The 9,479-nt window shown below is 33.1% G+C and overlaps 1 long non-coding RNA gene across 1 annotated transcript; it reads left to right on the plus strand.

Moving 5' to 3' along the window:
* The first annotated feature begins 384 nt into the window (after positions 1-384).
* LOC128182886 (uncharacterized) lies at positions 385-3,286 on the plus strand. The gene is made up of 2 exons (XR_008243481.1): positions 385-1,239; positions 2,990-3,286. It is a non-coding gene; the product is annotated as an uncharacterized LOC128182886 (long non-coding RNA).
* Positions 3,287-9,479: the final 6,193 nt, after the last annotated feature.

Here is a 9,479-nt window from a genome sequence, read left to right on the forward strand (position 1 = left end):
TAAGTCGTACTTAAAATCATTCGGATTTTGGTAATTCGTACCAGGAATGATTCGATATTTTTCATCTTTTTTATTTTAGTTTCTCTTGTTATTGGTTTTAGAGGTCTGCTTCTAACAGGAACTTCCAGCTTTACTTCCGACATTAACGGAAGACCCACTCGTTGCTTTGCAACGAGCTTTGCTCTAGTTTATTATTATTATTCTTCTTGTTTTTCCTTCTGACTTCTTTTTTGCTTTATATCTCAAAAACTATTCATCCGATTTGCAAGAAATTTTCAGAGATTATGTTAAATAGTTGTCCCTTGAAGATTTTAAACTTTCAGTCATTAAGTCACTTCCGTTTTCTAGTTACGTCATTTTTTAAAATTTCAAAAAGTGATTTTGTCCAGGACTTTTCTCGTAAACGGTTGTTTATAAAGACTTGAAATTCTCTGTGATTGTAAATCTGCGGATTTACTTATGGCAAATTTACAAAAAAAAATATTTTGTAACTTCCGGTCGAAACCGGAAGTGATTCTAATTTTTCGGAATTTTCATTTTTTTGAGCGAATAATAAAATTATATGCATGTTGTAGAGTTTGCAAAGCTAAATGCAAAACTAAAATTCGTTTTCAAATCGGATGATGCATTTCAGAGATATCGGGGTTTAAAAATTGATCTTTCCGGAAATTTTGATTCCGTGTTTTTGGTTTTAAAAATAGTGCATATTTCACACTGAAAGTAATTTCTACTGAAAACAATTCGTACTGATAATTAAACTATATATAAAACACAAAATTATATGCATATTGTAGAGTTTGCAAAGCTTAATACAAAACTGAAATTCTTTTTCAAATCGGATGATGCATTGCAGAGATATCGGAGTTTAAATATTGATTTTTCCGGAAATTTTGATTCCGTGTTCTTGGTTTAAAAAATAGTGTAAAATTCACACTGAAAGTAACTCCTGCTGAAAACAATTCGTGCAGGTCATAAAACCGGACTCTGTTTTTTAATAGTTAATTAAAGTGTTTATCGATACAATTTAGTTATTTCGATCGATAATTACGTTGTTAGTTTTTATTAGTCTTATTAGTTTTAATCGAAATAATCATCGTACGATTCCCCATTTCAACTCGCCATGTTTTGACTGCGAACAAACAGCTGATAGCGGTGTGTCTACATTTTAAAAAAAAGCAAGGCCTGCAAGACGTCGATAGTGGAAATTTCAGCTCAACTAACGTATGACAGATTATAAAGGTATGTTTCAATACAGGATATGTCGTATTTACTTTTTCTTTTCAGAGTATTTGCACTTAGTCTTTTCAATCTAATCCGAGATTCCTCTGACTCTAACCTCCGCTTTTGAAGTACGTCACAATATAAAAGCGGGCGTTAGAGTCAGCGGAATCTCGGAATATTATCTGTCCAGTGTATTTTCACGGTAGCTGCAGAACTGTAGCTCTCCGGGAAAAAATAATGACAGACCGGAGAGCTACAGGGCCACCCATTGAAAAAATTGTACATGTATATGTATTGCGCAGAAAAACGTGCGCTAGTTTTGGACTGATTTACCTTATTTATACGCAAATTCTGTGAAAACAATTAGTACCATTAAATTCTTCATGCAATTTACTACTGATATCGCCTCTTTATTTGCCTCAGACTTTCTCCGAAACACGCTACCGACCTCGGGAAATCAAGTATGTTGAATTTACATCGAGATCGAGAGTCGCCATTTTTACATGTAAACAAAGTGGACCACATGAATTTACGGGACTGGTGATGGTGTTTAAAAGACTATCCGAGGCAAGTGAAGAAAGGATATCAGTAGTAAATTGCATGAAGAATTTAAAATTAAAAGCGGTGGGAGTCCTAAGGTACACAAGAATAGAATGTTGTAATTAGAGTGCATGTATGCATGATGATAACTTTACCCAAATATTTAAATATAGCAGATCTTTACAATATCGCCTTCACTGAATTTATAAATTAAAAAACTCAGGCTTGTGTTTAATTAAATAAATATATTTGACAAAGTAAATATTCAATCTAATTAAAATTAGACCTTTTGTCTCGCTCTCTATATGGTTATTGCTTGTGTAACAGGCATGTAAAACAGAGTGCGAGATGAAAAGTCTCAAATTTCATATTATATCAAGCTCAGAATTTAGGTCAATGTTCCATGATATCTATTAAACAGTCTTCTCAAGATATAAGTATTTCACAGAATCATTGTAATTTGAGAGATTAGATTATCTTTTATACATATTGATTCATTTTAGGTAAGCTTTACATGCATATCACATCTACATAGTATGTAAATAATTTTTACTGCATGTGCCTCAGATCTCTCTCTGTCTCTCTCTCTCTCTGTCTCTCTCTCTCTCTCTCTCTTTTAATCTTGGCAAAGACTCATGAAACTGTCAGAGGGCATCTTAATTTTATGACAAAAATATCTCGATCTTGTAAAAGAAATCCAAAGTGCATTGAATTTTAAAATGAGCATGTATTATTAATCCCTCATTTTTATGCGCATTATACATAGTATTGTTTTTAAAACATGTAATTCGTAAGAAAAAAAAACCCTCGCTAAATTTATTCGCAATAAACCCCAGTAGAATTGACAAAACATGGTATACACGTAGCAGAAGCTTATACTTTGACACTGTTTGGATTGGTAATATTCCTTTGTAGTTTATGAATTGAAATATTGCTGTCGCTTTTCAAGTAAAACAAACTCTCTCGCTCACTCCTGCTCTCGCTCTCTCTCAATCTGATATGTCTATACCCAAGAAATTATTTTAATGTTATGATATTATGACTTGATATGCACATTTTTGTTTTTGTACTGGCTAAATGTTAATGTCATATATTTGGATATGTCATACTTATAACACTGCATGGTCAGTGTATTTTTTCCAAAAATATTATGTATATGTTAATGTAAACACAGCTATTACAAGTACATGTATGTTAACACAGCTAATTTATTTTTTTTTTATTTCAGCTTAAAGCAGACTCTTGTTACCACATGGCTTTTACCTGTTGATTCTTGTGGTTTCAGCTCTTGAGGTTAACCTGTCACCTCTACCCACATGCATATTCCTTGTGTTCTACAGACTATCTACCGGTAATTCAAATTAAATCGGATAATGCATGAACAATAATGGAACTTTAAGAAAGCATCATGTCCTATTGTGGTTTGTTCATGTTTGATAAGAAATTATGAAAAACAAAATTAAGGCTGTTTAAAGAAATATAATTGTTGTGAAAATTTGTTTTTCAATAAAAGTATGCAATTATGTTTCCTTCATTTTTTATTTTATAAAGATATTTAGATGTGTTTACATAGTTGAAAAATCACCCAAACTCTTTCCAATTTTCTCCATAAGATTACATGTAGGATATGTAAATGTACATTTGACTTTTGAATAACACCAGCAATGATAATTACTTTTGAAATGAGCAAGAAACAATCTATTTTCATCCCTTTAAGGTATATATGCATAAAAAAAGTAGAAAAAAACATGTCAAATTTGAACATTTTTAATGGAATTCTCCGCCGCCTCCAGCTACCCGGGTGTGTTTGAATTTAATTTTATATAAGGCAGATGTTGAACTTGTTGATCTTACTGTTTTATCATGGTTAAAAAGAGACTAGAAACCAGAATAGATTAGATATTTAATAAATATGATTGTTAACTTACTTTTTTTCATGGAAAAAAGAAATCACATGCAGGAATACTTGTCTATTTAATTATTAAAATGCTACAAATCATTCAAGAAACATAAAAAGATCAAATTTTAGTATCATTGATGATTGTTTTCAAATATGTGTGAGAAATGACTCATAGAAATTGCCACAAGTTTCAGAAAATTAGGTAAAAGATTTCAAACCATGACTTTTTATGAAAATCAAAAGATAGGGGGTGGGTATACATGTAAGGGCATTTCTAAGTTATGTGATGCTTTTATCAAGATTATATCATGTAGATGTATGTTGTATTGAATAAGGTTTCTTATTAAAGGTGGTTGAACAACAATTGACCTCTAAAAGGTCAGGTAAAGATGTTTTACTAAGGAGAACCCTGTAAATCTGTGTTGAGTAAAAGAAATTGGAAATGGTGGGTTCACTTAAATGGCCATATGTTTATTAAACCTCAATGGAATTGTCAATATGTGGTATACTTTTTTCTCAGAATTGCATTAGCTTTCTTATTCTAAGACAAAGACATCTGTTCATAAAATGTACTAAGTTAAAGGTAGCAAGGGACCATTCGGATAAAGTACCCGTTAATATTTTTGTAAAATTAAGGTACATCACTACACCTAGACTTATACTTTTTAAGACACTACTTCACAAGATGGCGATTTAAATGTTTTGTTGAACTCTTAATATCGTTTGATTGGGTTGTATACCGTCATAGCTTAATGGTTAAAGTATTGGGTTTCTAAAGCGTTTGAGTTTTAGTCCGCCTGGAGCTTTTGTTACTGTTTATTGAATTAAATTTTTGAAAATGTAATTGTTCATCCAAATTTGCATATTTTTTGCCTATTTGACTTAAACACTTCTTATCAATTATGATATCTATCATAATCAAGTAATTTTCTGCTGATTTGAGAAAATATTTCAAGGTGTTTTGAGCCACCTTAAGAGATGCTGCACAATTGAAGGCTTATGAGTGTTGCTAAGATTCATAAAATGAATTTTAATGATCATCATTAGAGGGATCTCCCTTGTTGGAATTGGTATGCAATATGAAAACCCCTAATGTTTAATACGTACATGCGAATTGAATGGTGAAACTTGCGGCTAAGACTGTTGTGTTGACTTTACACTGTGAAATTGCAGGTTACAAATGGGAGGTTATATAACTCGAAATTTATGTGGATGGGACATTATATACCTATTCACTGGGTATGAGGATGATAGCAAGTTTATTGTCCTCCAAGACAGCCACTATTTCATGGGGCGAAGCCAAGTGAAATAGTTGCTGTTGAGGGGGACAATAAACTGTCTGTCATCCTCACACAACACAACAGTCTTAGTCTGTCTTTCTGTCAGTAAATAGCTATAGATATCTTAATTATTATCCTGAAGAAAACTTTATTTGTTGGCGATGCAGAATTTCTTGATGATAAACAAATTAGAATTATCGGACTTTGAATTTAATGCTGTGATCGGATTATACCAGAGGTGTTCCGAGTTTAAAAAAGGGAAATTGTATGCTGCTGGTGAATACTTTCGTTGACTATTCACTATGGACAGATAGCATAGAAACTATTTCACAGTTAGATGGAATAGCATGTTTATTCATTGTAATTTTACATAGGAAATATTCACAGAAATATAATAAACTTTACATTGCTAAGTTTCTGACATTTGATGGTGCAACAAGCACAGTTTGGAAGGTCAAAGGTGACATCTTTTGTATCTGACTCCTTTTCGGCTTTATAACTCAAAAAGTTTATAACCGATTGAGATGAAACTTTGAGAGATTATGTGCAACTATTATGCCTCTAAGATCCTAAAGTTTCTTTGAAAACGACCTTTCCGTTTTTACGTTACGTCATTTAAACAAAAAATTTTAGAAAGTCATTTTGTCTGCAGCGTTTCTAAAAACGCTTTAAGATAGAGGCTTGAAATTTTCAATGGTTATGATTTTGTCGTTTTACCTCTGTAATAAGGCTCAAAATGAAAATCTGTCACTTCCGGTCAAAACCGGAAGTGAATAAAATTTTTCGAAAAATTGAATTTTTTGATCAAGTCAAAAATGAATATCTGTTTTGTAGAGCTTATTCAGCTTAATCTAACACTGAAAGCCGTTTTAAAATCGGACGATGCATTAGAGATATTGGGGTTTAAAAATTGATATTTCCAGAAATTTTGATTCCGCGTCCTTGATTTAAAAAATAGCGTAATGTTCAAAGTAAAATTAACTTGTACAAAAAAAACTTGTTAAGTCGTACTTGAAATTAGTAAGGTTTTTGTTAAGTCGTACTTAAAATCATTCGGATTTTGTTAAGTCGTACCAGGAATAATTCGATTTTTTTCATCTTTTTATTTTAGTTACTCTTGTTATTGGTTTAAGAGCTCTGCTTCTTACATGAACTTCCAGCTTTACTTCCGACATTAACGGAAGACCCACTCGTTGCTTTGCAACGAGCTTTGCTCTAGTTTCTTTTTCTTTTTTTGCTTGTCAAGATTTGTTGGATGAGTTTGCCCCCCCCCTTTCAAAAACGATGCTACGTGCCTGGAAATTACTCATTTCTTTATTCCCCTCTTTAATAAACAAAACAAACCAACAGACATAACCGATCCAGATAAATATAATTACATGTATCAAAAATAAACTTAAAAAACAAACTACACATTCATCCTTCACCCACAATATTGCCTTTTCGATATTTGTCATCGTTGTAGACCCGTGTAACAATCTGTTAAGTAGGTGCTTGCACGACAAAGAACCCCTTGCTGATCTACATATTCATTAACGCATACAAAGAAAAAAATATATTTTGATTTATTTTTGAATTTCTTTTGATGTAAAAAAAGAGAAGAAATTGGTTCCCAGTCTCTCTTTATGCCTGTTTGTTAGCGGTTAATCCAAGTTAATTTTGAATATCCTTTTGTAATTTGAAAAAATGCGATGTACATTTTTTTTTCATGCAATATTTCGGATAAAGCAATGAAGAGTTGTTTCTTGACATTTTATTAGACCATAAAATTGTAAAATGCTAACATTGAAAATTGTGCCCGATTTCTTTCTTTTTTTTAAGGTAAAACTTTAATGATTTAAAAAATGATTCTTTGAGACAAACAAATTGACATAATCAATAAGAGTTTGACAATCTCTAACTGCAGGTCTGTAGCTTTTAGTCTGAAAAAGAATCGGATGGACGACCTAGGACACAGATCGTCCATCCGAATTTCTTGAAAATTGCCATTTCTTTCGTACGCGGACGCAATACTCACCGAGACTAAATTGTTCGAATTTTAAGTTTTAACTGCTTTGAAAGGTAATATTGGTTTTCTGATAATTATGAACATGACTAATTAAATAAAAATGGTTAAAATTACAGTAAAATTACCGGCATCGGTCTTCTCCATGCGCGGATCTAGAAGTGGAAGGGTTCCAGACCCCCCCCCCCCCCCCCCCCCTGCGAAATTTCTTTCAATTACGTGTACATTATAAACTTACCAAATATGCATCGGACATCCCTTGGCAAACTCAAATAACCGTCTGACTTTTCAACCCCCACCCCGTAAAACATTTTTGGTCCGCGCATGTTCCCCTCCTCGAAATACAAAATTATTCTTCAAAACCCCCTGTAAAATTTCCAGGATCTCCGCATATATACTAAGAGATTCATTGGCGCTCGATAAAAATGCGTGTAAAACGTTTGCCAATGGTCTTTTTACCTTCGTACCGAACATAACCACAGGCCCACTCTGTGAATAAAATGCGGCGAATCAAACTAGAGACAACGTGTTAAGATCTGTATTTGCTTATAAACATGTAGTATCATCGTGCAAAATGCACTGTTCAATTATATTTTTTTTTGGACTTTACTTGTAAAATTCAACATCTGTTTTGTAATTTTATCTCACAGTTTATTTCTTACAAAGTTACTATTTATTTAGTGATTGACACTTTTCAGACTTTATATGTGATTTCAAAGAGACAAAGTGTCATGTATCAAGGACTGTTAATAATGTGCAATTATCAGATTTTCATTTCTTGGACATCACAGACTCATTGAGTTTATTTAATTATTTTATATCTGTGAACCTTTTACTCAGCTTACTTATATCATTACCTGTCAATTTATACTCATTGTTAAGATTCTTATAAATAGTTATGTACAATTGTCAATGCGCAGTCTGGAATACGGCGGCCAGCCCCGGCCACGTCCGACTCTCCCAGAGTCTTGAGTCCAGAGGCCACTACTGGCCATATCCGACTTGTTTGTAACATGTCTGTCTGTTAAATTGTTATAATGTTGCCATCGTTGAGTCTCGTCCAATTTATGTGGAATCCTGCATCAATTGCCTGTTTATTTCTCTAGAACTGTATACTGGTGGACCTTCGGGAATACGGCAAACCTACCCTTCGTTTTAGCTTACGGCCCACAGCGCGCCACAACCTTATACCTTATACATTTTACGCCAACATTCCCTCAACCGGTTCGTACTGCACTCGACCGATGCAGATCCAGACGAATTCTCTAGCACCGAATATAATAATTTGTTTCTCAGTGTTTATACATCTAATTTTGTACTATGGTTAGCTATCATTTTTTTGTAATACGTCACAAGTATGACGCAGCTACGACGGAAAACCTAATCGTTGCTTGCAACGAGCTCGTCTCTAGTTATTATTTATCTTTCTTTTGTTTATTCATATTATGCTTTCTTCTTTATATTTTTCATTACATTACACTTGCATGTCGTTGTCTTGTTTTCATATTCATGCTTATCCAAGTTTCACTTTGATTCCTTTGATTCTCTTTTATTCTTTATGGTTTGCTTAATTCTGTGTTGTAATATTCTCTTCTTATTTGTGTATGTTCTTACTTCAATCTATCTCTCTTGCAAACGTGTATCATTGAAATTGTAAATACATGTAGTGTAAATATGCTGGGGAATTCCATGGCATAGTCCTGTTTTGTGACAAGGTATAGTTAGTTATACTTTGTTCCAAGTTTCTGCTTCCACCACCGTAACTTTTTACGAAATATCTCGATAAATAAGTATAATAATTAAATACTTATGTGCCAAAACGACATATCAAATCACTTAATTGAAAAAAGTCCAGATTATCTTTTTTTTAAACGCCCCTCTATCGCTCTACGTTTGACACGGCCCAAAATAATAAAAAGATTAAAAAATTGCATTGCAAATAAAATGAAAGTACCCAGTGATAACTTTAAAACATTGTTCGATATATCTGAATGACGAAAAGATATAAATAGTTCCCATTTAATTTTAAATCTCCGGGTATTGAGTTCGTTTGCCTAGCCTAATCTACTAGTTTGCCTGGGTCTGCATGTTAATTCGCCCAGTGTCTGTTCGCCATAACTATCGTTCGCCCTATGCCTTTTTCGATCAATACCTGTATCTTGTCTGTCCTAAAGTGTATTTTTTAAAACTGTCTTTTGAATATAAAATCTCTCTCTCTCTCTCTCTCTCTCTCTCTCTCTCTCTCTCTCTCTCTCTCTCTCTCTCTCTCTCTCTCTGTGCGTGTGTGGTTTTGTTTAATTTTATTTTACCATGGGCAATGTTTACTGTCATTCAATAAAAACTGTTTTACTTTTATTACAACTACATAGCATTAAATGTTTGATCTTTTTCATGCGGTTTTATCTTCTTTCTTTTTTATATTTGATTCTGTATTTACAGAGAGAAATCTTTTTGAAACATGATACTTTTAAAATCCATTGCGAACGGACCTCGGGAGACGAATTTTAGGGCGAACGACATCAAGGGCAAAAAA

The sequence above is a fragment of the Crassostrea angulata genome, chromosome 5, assembly GCF_025612915.1.
Source record: "Crassostrea angulata isolate pt1a10 chromosome 5, ASM2561291v2, whole genome shotgun sequence".
Classification (NCBI taxonomy): domain Eukaryota; kingdom Metazoa; phylum Mollusca; class Bivalvia; order Ostreida; family Ostreidae; genus Magallana; species Magallana angulata.